We start from the raw sequence: 10,000 nt of genomic DNA, 5'->3' as shown, positions 1-10,000 counted from the left end.
TGAAATTTTTTCTGCACTCATGGTCATCCGACAGAGGGACTTTGAAAATTTTCCTGCACTCATGGTCATCCTACGAGGACACTTTGAAAATAAACACGACACTCTGGTCATCCTGTGGAGAGAGGACAAGAGGGTGGATCACGGTGGGACTGCCGTGACCCTAAGCTACTATTGAGGCATCAACCTGGGATGAGCTGGGGTCTGACATCCCCCTGTTGCCATGGAGGTCTAAAGGATGACCATTAGTTGTGGTTCTCGCCCCGGGACTTGGGTCAGAGTACAGCCGAAGTGGAGCACTTGTGTCGGACTAGGGAGGCTGTGCCGTGCCCCCTGGAGGTCTAAAGGATGACCAGTAGTTGTGGTTCTCGCCCCGGGACTTGGGTCAGAGTATAGCCCAAGTGGAGCACTTGTGTCGGCCTAGGGAGGCTGTGCCGGGCCCCCTGGAGGTCTAAAGGATGACCATGAGGTCAAAAGGATGACCAGTAGTTGTGGTTCTCGCCCCGGGACTTGGGTCAGAGTATAGCCCAAGTGGAGCACTTGTGTCGGACTAGGGAGGCTGTGCCGTGCCCCCTGGAGGTCTAAAGGATGACCAGTAGTTGTGGTTCTCGCCCCGGGACTTGGGTCAGAGTATAGCCCAAGTGGAGCACTTGTGTCGGACTAGGGAGGCTGTGCCGTGCCCCCTGGAGGTCTAAAGGATGACCAGTAGTTGTGGTTCTCGCCCCGGGACTTGGGTCATAGTATAGCCCAAGTGGAGCACTTGGGTCGGACTAGGGAGGCTGTGTCGTGCCCCCTGGAGGTCTAAAGGATGACCAGTAGTTGTGGTTCTCGCCCCGGGACTTGGGTCAGAGAATAGCCCAAGTGGGACACTTGTGTCGGACTAGGGAGGCTCTGCCGTGCCCCCTGGAGGTCTAAAGGATGACCAGTAGTTGTGGTTCTCGCCCCGGGACTTGGGTCATAGTATAGCCCAAGTGGAGCACTTGGGTCGGACTAGGGAGGCTGTGTCGTGCCCCCTGGAGGTCTAAAGGATGACCAGTAGTTGTGGTTCTCGCCCCGGGACTTGGGTCAGAGAATAGCCCAAGTGGGACACTTGTGTCGGACTAGGGAGGCTCTGCCGTGCCCCCTGGAGGTCTAAAGGATGACCAGTAGTTGTGGTTCTCGCCCCGGGACTTGGGTCAGAGTATAGCCCAAGTGGAGCACTTGTGTCGGACTAGGGAGGCTGTGCCGTGCCCCCTGGAGGTCTAAAGGATGACCATTAGTTGTGGTTCTCGCCCCGGGACTTGGGTCAGAGTACAGCCCAAGTGGAGCACTTGCGTCGGACTAGGGAGGCTGTGCCGGGCCCCCTGGAGGTCTAAAGGATGACCAGTAGTTGTGGTTCTCGCCCCGGGCCGTGGGTCTGAGTATGGCCCAAGTGGGACACTTGTGTCGGACTAGGGAGGCTCTGCCGTGCCCCCTTGAGGTCTAAAGGATGACCAGTAGTTGTGGTTCTCGCCCCGGGACTTGGGTCATAGTATAGCCCAAGTGGGACACTTGTGTCGGACTAGGGAGGCTCTGCCGTGCCCCCTTGAGGTCTAAAGGATGACCATGAGGTCAAAAGGATGACCAGTAGTTGTGGTTCTCGCCCCGGGACTTGGGTCAGAGTATGGCCCAAGTGGTGCACTTGTGTCGGTCTAGGGAGGCTGTGCCGGTCCCCCTGGAGGTCTAAAGGATGACCAGTAGTTGTGGTTCTCGCCCCGGGACTTGGGTCAGAGTATAGCCCAAGTGGAGCACTTGTGTCGGACTAGGGAGGCTGTGCCGGGCCCCCTGGAGGTCTAAAGGATGACCAGTAGTTGTGGTTCTCACCCCGGGTCGTGGGTCCGAGTCTGGCCCGAGTAGAGCACTTTGGTCGGCTACCGGGGGGTGTGCCGTGCCCCCTGGAGGTCTAAAGGATGACCAGTAGTTGTGGTTCTCGCCCCGGGACTTGGGTCAGAGTATAGCCCAAGTGGAGCACTTGTGTCGGCCTAGGGAGGCTGTGCCGGGCCCCCTGGAGATCTAAAGGATGACCATGAGGTCAAAAGGATGACCAGTAGTTGTGGTTCTCGCCCCGGGACTTGGGTCAGAGTATAGCCCAAGTGGAGCACTTGTGTCGGCCTAGGGAGGCTGTGCCGGGCCCCCTGGAGGTCTAAAGGATGACCAGTAGTTGTGGTTCTCGCACCGGGACTTGGGTCAGAGTACAGCCCAAGTGGAGCACTTGTGTCGGTCTAGGGAGGCTGTGCCGGGCCCCCTGGAGGTCTAAAGGATGACCATGAGGTCAAAAGGATGACCAGTAGTTGTGGTTCTCGCCCCGGGACTTGGGTCAGAGTATAGCCCAAGTGGAGCACTTGTGTCGGACTAGGGAGGCTGTGCCGTGCCCCCTGGAGGTCTAAAGGATGACCAGTAGTTGTGGTTCTCGCCCCGGGACTTGGGTCAGAGTATAGCCCAAGTGGAGCACTTGTGTCGGCCTAGGGAGGCTGTGCCGGGCCCCCTGGAGGTCTAAAGGATGACCATGAGGTCAAAAGGATGACCAGTAGTTGTGGTTCTCGCCCCGGGACTTGGGTCAGAGTATAGCCCAAGTGGAGCACTTGTGTCGGACTAGGGAGGCTGTGCCGTGCCCCCTGGAGGTCTAAAGGATGACCAGTAGTTGTGGTTCTCGCCCCGGGACTTGGGTCAGAGTATAGCCCAAGTGGAGCACTTGTGTCGGACTAGGGAGGCTGTGCCGTGCCCCCTGGAGGTCTAAAGGATGACCAGTAGTTGTGGTTCTCGCCCCGGGACTTGGGTCATAGTATAGCCCAAGTGGAGCACTTGGGTCGGACTAGGGAGGCTGTGTCGTGCCCCCTGGAGGTCTAAAGGATGACCAGTAGTTGTGGTTCTCGCCCCGGGACTTGGGTCAGAGAATAGCCCAAGTGGGACACTTGTGTCGGACTAGGGAGGCTCTGCCGTGCCCCCTGGAGGTCTAAAGGATGACCAGTAGTTGTGGTTCTCGCCCCGGGACTTGGGTCAGAGTATAGCCCAAGTGGAGCACTTGTGTCGGACTAGGGAGGCTGTGCCGTGCCCCCTGGAGGTCTAAAGGATGACCATTAGTTGTGGTTCTCGCCCCGGGACTTGGGTCAGAGTACAGCCCAAGTGGAGCACTTGCGTCGGACTAGGGAGGCTGTGCCGGGCCCCCTGGAGGTCTAAAGGATGACCAGTAGTTGTGGTTCTCGCCCCGGGCCGTGGGTCTGAGTATGGCCCAAGTGGGACACTTGTGTCGGACTAGGGAGGCTCTGCCGTGCCCCCTTGAGGTCTAAAGGATGACCAGTAGTTGTGGTTCTCGCCCCGGGACTTGGGTCATAGTATAGCCCAAGTGGGACACTTGTGTCGGACTAGGGAGGCTCTGCCGTGCCCCCTTGAGGTCTAAAGGATGACCATGAGGTCAAAAGGATGACCAGTAGTTGTGGTTCTCGCCCCGGGACTTGGGTCAGAGTATGGCCCAAGTGGTGCACTTGTGTCGGTCTAGGGAGGCTGTGCCGGTCCCCCTGGAGGTCTAAAGGATGACCAGTAGTTGTGGTTCTCGCCCCGGGACTTGGGTCAGAGTATAGCCCAAGTGGAGCACTTGTGTCGGACTAGGGAGGCTGTGCCGGGCCCCCTGGAGGTCTAAAGGATGACCAGTAGTTGTGGTTCTCACCCCGGGTCGTGGGTCCGAGTCTGGCCCGAGTAGAGCACTTTGGTCGGCTACCGGGGGGTGTGCCGTGCCCCCTGGAGGTCTAAAGGATGACCAGTAGTTGTGGTTCTCGCCCCGGGACTTGGGTCAGAGTATAGCCCAAGTGGAGCACTTGTGTCGGCCTAGGGAGGCTGTGCCGGGCCCCCTGGAGATCTAAAGGATGACCATGAGGTCAAAAGGATGACCAGTAGTTGTGGTTCTCGCCCCGGGACTTGGGTCAGAGTATAGCCCAAGTGGAGCACTTGTGTCGGCCTAGGGAGGCTGTGCCGGGCCCCCTGGAGGTCTAAAGGATGACCAGTAGTTGTGGTTCTCGCACCGGGACTTGGGTCAGAGTACAGCCCAAGTGGAGCACTTGTGTCGGTCTAGGGAGGCTGTGCCGGGCCCCCTGGAGGTCTAAAGGATGACCAGTAGTTGTGGTTCTCGCCCCGGGCCGTGGGTCTGAGTATGGCCCAAGTGGGGCACTTGCGTCGGACTGGGGAGGCTCTGCCGCGCCCCCTGGAGGTCAAAAGGATGACCAGTAGTTGTGGTTCTCACCCCGGGTCGTGGGTCCGAGTCTGGCCCGAGTAGAGCACTTTGGTCGGCTACCGGGGGGTGTGCCGTGCCCCCTGGAGCCATGGGAGTGAGCTCCAGCAGACTGGTATTTTTCGGAGAACCAGGCCCACACTCCTCAGACTTTGTGCCCAGGGACAGGCCACCAAAATCGGCCGCGGCTCGTGCACTTTGCCCCTGCGTTTCTCCCAGAACCAGAGCCGGAAAAATCCCAAAATTGATGCCCAGAGATAGTCGACTCTGCCTGGAATAGATTGCCACCCAAACCCGCCAACTCACGCTGGTTTTCCGATGGCCTCACCTACTAACCCGAGCATGGTCATCGCTCGCACCTTCCAAAACCTCCAGGGGCGCAGGCACTTTTCATTTACTGGCCATAAGGCCGACCGCCTTAAGCGTTAAGCGATAAGCGAAAGGCTTAGTTTGGACTTAGTTTTTGGAGCGACGAGGTCGCCGTTTTGTCAATTCTGAACCGATTTTCACGCGGTTTTCGACTGCCTGCGCCTGGGGAGCCGCCCAGAAGCCCCAGGCAGTGTTCTGGGTGGACTTCCGGACCGGTCCGGACCCGGTACCGGCCGGGGGAACCGCACCACGCCTCTCGGGCGTTTCTACACCGATTTTCGCGGGGTTTTCGACTGCATAGACGGGGCCACCTGCTGCAGGGCCCGAGGGAGGGCCTTACTGAGCTGGGTCCGACGCAGGGCCCGGTTCCTGGAGCCCGCTGGGGGGGGGGGGGGGTTCTCTAAGGCTCACGGCGGGCTGCTGAGGGGCCGGATCGGATGCAGACAGGCGCTCCTCTGCCCAGGTCTTTGCTCCCCTGCCCCACTAGGAATGGAAGACACACTGCCAACAGCTTCTGGAGGGTGATGGGCCCTGCTGCAGACCAGGTCCGACCCAGGTTTCAGCTATCCCACCCCGCAGGGACTTAAAGACACACTGCCATCAGCTTCTGGAGGCTGCTGAGCTCTACTATAGAGCAGGTCCGACCCAGGTTTCAGCTCCTGCAGCCCACTAGGACTTAAACACACACTGCCATCAGCGTCTGGATGGTGATGGGCCCTGCTGCAGACCAGGTCCGACCCAGGTTTCAGCTATCCCACCCCGCAGGGACTTAAAGACACACTGCCATCAGCTTCTGGAGGCTGCTGAGCTCTACTATAGAGCAGGTCCGACCCAGGTTTCAGCTCCTGCAGCCCACTAGGACTTAAACACACACTGCCATCAGCGTCTGGATGGTGATGGGCCCTGCTGCAGACCAGGTCCGACCCAGGTATCAGCTCCTGCACCCCGCAGGGAATTGAAGACACACTGCCATCAGCTTCTGGAGGCTGCTGAGCTCTGCTATAGACCAGGTCCGACCCAGGTTTCAGCTCCTGCACCCCGCAGGGAACTAAACACACACTGCCATCTGCAACTGGAGGCTGCTGAGCCCTGCTGCAGACCAGGTCCGACCCAGGTTATGGCTCTCCCACCCCCCTGGGACTTAAACACACACAGCCATCAGCTTCTGGATGGTGATGGGCCCTGCTGCAGACCAGGTCCGACCCAGGTTTCAGCTCCTCAACCCCGCAGGGACTTAAACCCACACCGCCATCAGCTTCTGGAGGGTGATGGGCCCTGCTGCGGGCCAGGTCCGACCCAGGTTTCAGCTCTCCCACCCCGCAGGGACTTAAACACACACAGCCATCAGCTTCTGGGGGCTGCTGAGCCCTGCTGCAGACCAGGTCCGACCCAGGTTTCAGCTCTCCCACCCCGCAGGGTCTTTAACACACACACTGCCATCAGCTGCTGGAGGCTGCTGAGCTCCGCTATAGACCAGGTCCGACCCAGGTTTCTGCTCCTGCACCCCGCAGGGAATGAAAGACACACTGCCATCAGCTTCTGGAGGCTGCTGAGCCCTGCTGCAGACCAGGTCCGACCCAGGTATCGGCTCTCCAACCAGGCAGAGACTTAAACACACACACACACACACACACTGCCATCAGCTTCTGGGGGCTGCTGAGCTCTGCTGTAGACCGGGTCCGACCCAGGTTTCTGCTCCTCCACCCCGCAGGGACTTAAACACACACTGCCACCAGCTTCTGGAGGGTGATGGGCCCTGCTTTAGACCAGGTCTGACCCGGGATATAGCTCTCCCACCCCGCAGGGACTTAAACACTCACTGCCATCAGCTGCTGGAGGCTGCCGAGCTCTGCTGCAGACCAGGTCCCACCCAGGTTTCTGCTCCTGCACCCCGCAGGGACTTAAACACACACTGCCACCAGCTTCTGGAGGGTGATGGGCCCTGCTGTGGACCAGGTCCGACCCGGATATCAGCTCTCCCACCAGGCAGGGACTTAAACACACACTGCAATCAGCTGCTGGAGGCTGCTGAGCTCTACTATAGACCAGGTCCGACCCAGGTTTCAGCTCTCCCACCAGGCAGTGACTTAAAGACACACTGCCATCAGCTGCTGGAGGCTGCTGAGCTCTTCTATAGACCAGGTCCGACCCAGGTTTCAGCTCTCACACCAGGCAGGGACTTAAACACACACTGCCATCAGCTGCTGGAGGCTGCTGAGCTCTGCTATAGACCAGGTCCGACCCAGGTTTCAGCTCTCCCACCAGGCAGGGACTTAAAGACACACTGCCATCAGCTGCTGGAGGCTGCCGAGCCCTGCTGCAGACCATGTCCGACCCAGGTTTCAGCTCTCCCACCAGGCAGGGACTTAGAGGCACGCTGCCATCAGCTTCTGGAGGCTGCTGAGCTCTGCCATAGACCAGGTCCGACCGAGGTTTCAGCTCTCCCACCCCGCAGGGACTTAAACACACACTGCCATCAGCTGCTGGAGGCTGCTGAGCTCTGCTATAGACCAGGTCCGACCCGGGATATAGCTCTCCCACCCCGCAGGGACTTAAACACACACTGCCATCAGCTGCTGGAGGCTGCTGAGCTCTTCTATAGACCAGGTCCGACCCAGGTTTCAGCTCTCCCACCCCGCAGGGACTTGAACACACACTGCCATCAGCTTCTGGAGGCTGCTGAGCTCTGCTATAGACCAGGTCCGACCCAGGTTTCTGCTCCTCCACCCCGCAGGGAATTAAAGACACACTGCCATCAGCTTCTGGATGGTGATGGGCCCTGCTGCAGACCAAGTCCGACCCGGGTTACAGCTCTCCCACCAGGCAGGGAATTAAACACACACTGCCATCAGCTGCTGGAGGCTGCTGAGCTCCGCTATAGACCAGGTCCGACCCGGGTTCCTGCTCCTGCACCCCGCAGGGACCAAAACACACACACTGCCATCAGCTTCTGGAGGCTGCTGAGCTCTTCTATAGACCAGGTCCGACCCAGGTTTCAGCTCTCCCACCAGGCAGGGACTTAAACACACACTGCCATCACCTTCTGCTGGCTGCTGAGCTCTGCTGCAGACCAGGTCCGACCCAGGTTTCAGCTCCTGCACCCCGCAGGGAACTAAACACACACTGCCGTCACCTTCTGCTGGCTGCTGAGCCCTGCTGCAGACCAGGTCCGACCCAGGTTTCAGCTCCTGCACCCCGCAGTGGATTAAAGACACACTGCCATCAGGTTCTGGAGGCTGCTGAGCTCTGCTGCAGACCAGGTCCGACCCAGGTTATGGCTCTCCCACCCCGCAGGGACTTAAACACACACCGCCGTCAGCTTCTGGATGGTGATGGGCCCTGCTGCAGACCAGGTCCGACCCACGTTTCAGCTCTCCCACCCCGCAGGGGATGAAACACACTGCCATCAGCTTCTGGAGGCTGCTGAGCTCTGCTAAAGACCAGGTCCGACCCAGCTTTCAGCTCTCCCACCAGGCAGGGAGTTAAAGACACACTGTCATCGGCTTCTGGAGGGTGCTGAGCCCTGCTGCACACCAAGTCTGACCCAGGTTTCAGCTCATCCACCCCGCAGGGACCTAAACACACACTGCCATCAGCTTCTGAGTGGTAATGGGCCCTGCTGCAGACCAGGTCCGACCCAGGTTTCAGCTCCTCCACCCCGCCATCACCAGCTGGAGGCTGGCTGCTGCTCCTGCACCCTGCCATCAGCTGCTGGAGGCTTCTGTTCCTCCACCCCGCCATCAGCAGCTGGAGGCTGGCTGCTGGAGGCTGGCTGCTGCTCCTCCACCCCGCCATCACCAGCTGGAGGCTGGTTGCAGCTCCTGCACCCCGCCATCAGCTGCTGGAGGCTGCCTGCAGCCCCTGCACCCCGCCATCAGCTGCTGGAGGCTGGCTGCAGCTCCTGCACACCGCCATCAGCTGCTGGAGGCTGCCTGCAGCTCCTGCACCCCGCCATCAGCTGCTGGAGGCTGGCTGCTGCTCCTGCACCCCGCCAGCAGCTGCTGGAGGCTGGCTGCTGCTCCTCCACCCAACCATCAGCTGCTGGACGCTGGCTGCTGCTCCTGCACCCCGCCATCAGCTGCTGGAGGCTGGCTGCTGCTCCTCCACCACCCAACCATCAGCTGCTGGACGCTGGCTGCAGCTCCTCCACCCCGCCATCAGCTGCTGGTGGCTGGCTGCAGCTCCTTCACCCCGCCATCAGCTGCTGGTGGCTGGCTGCAGCTCCTTCACCCCGCCATCACCAGCTGGAGGCTGGCTGCTGCTCCTGCACCCCGCCATCAGCTGCTGGAGGCTGCCTGCAGCTCCTGCGCCCCGCCATCAGCTGCTGGAGGCTGGCTGCTGCTCCTGCACCCTGCCATCAGCTGTTCGAGGCTGGCTGCAGCTCCTCCACCCCACCATCACCAGCTGGAGGCTGGTTGCAGCTCCTGCACCCCGTCATCAGCAGCTGGAGGCTGCCTGCTGCTCCTGCACCCCGCCATCAGCTGCTGGAGGCTGCCTGCAGCTCCTGCACCCCGCCATCATTTGCTGGAGGCTGGCTGCAGCTCCTGCAACCCGCCATCAGCTGCTGGAGGCTGGCTGCTGCTCCTCCACCCCACCATGACCTGCTGGAGGCTGGCTGCAGCTCCTTCACACCGCCATCAGCTGATGGATGCTGGCTGAACGCTGGAGGCTGGCTGCTGCTCCCACACACCGCCATCAGCTCCTGGAGGCTGGCTGGCTGCTGGAGGCTGTCTGCTGCTGCTCCTCCACCCCGCCATCACCAGCTGGAGGCTGGCTGCTGGAGGCTGGCTGCAGCTCCTGCACCCCACCATCAGCTGCTGGAGGCTGGCTTCTGCTCCTCCACCCCGCCATCAGCTGCTGGGGGCTGGCTGCTGGAGGCTGGCTGCAGCTCCTCCACCCCGCCATCACCAGCTGGAGGCTGGTTGCAGCTCCTGCACCCCGCCATCAGCTGCTGGAGGCTGCCTGCTGCTCCTGCACCCCGCCATCAGCTGCTGGAGGCTGCCTGCACCTCCTGCACCCCGCCATCAGCTGCTGGAGGCTGGCTTCTGCTCCTCCACCCCGCCATCAGCTGATGGAGGCTGCCTGCTTCTCCACCCCGCCATCACTAGCTGGAGGCTGGCTGCTGGAGGCTGGCTGCAGCTCCTCCACCCCGCCATCAGCTGCTGGAGGCTGCCTGCAGCTCCTGCACCCCGCCATCACCAGCTGGAGGCTGGCTTCTGCTCCTCCACCCCGCCATCAGCTGATGGAGGCTGCCTGCTTCTCCACCCCGCCATCACTAGCTGGAGGCTGGCTGCTGGAGGCTGGCTGCAGCTCCTCCACCCCGCCATCAGCTGCTGGAGGCTGGCTGCTGCTCCTGCACCCCGCCATCAGCTGCTGGAGGCTGGCTGCTGCTCC

Source organism: Nothobranchius furzeri, unplaced genomic scaffold (assembly GCF_043380555.1).
Source record: "Nothobranchius furzeri strain GRZ-AD unplaced genomic scaffold, NfurGRZ-RIMD1 Scf073, whole genome shotgun sequence".
Taxonomy (NCBI): Eukaryota; Metazoa; Chordata; class Actinopteri; order Cyprinodontiformes; family Nothobranchiidae; genus Nothobranchius; species Nothobranchius furzeri.
Note: the sequence above shows the minus strand (reverse complement) of the source record.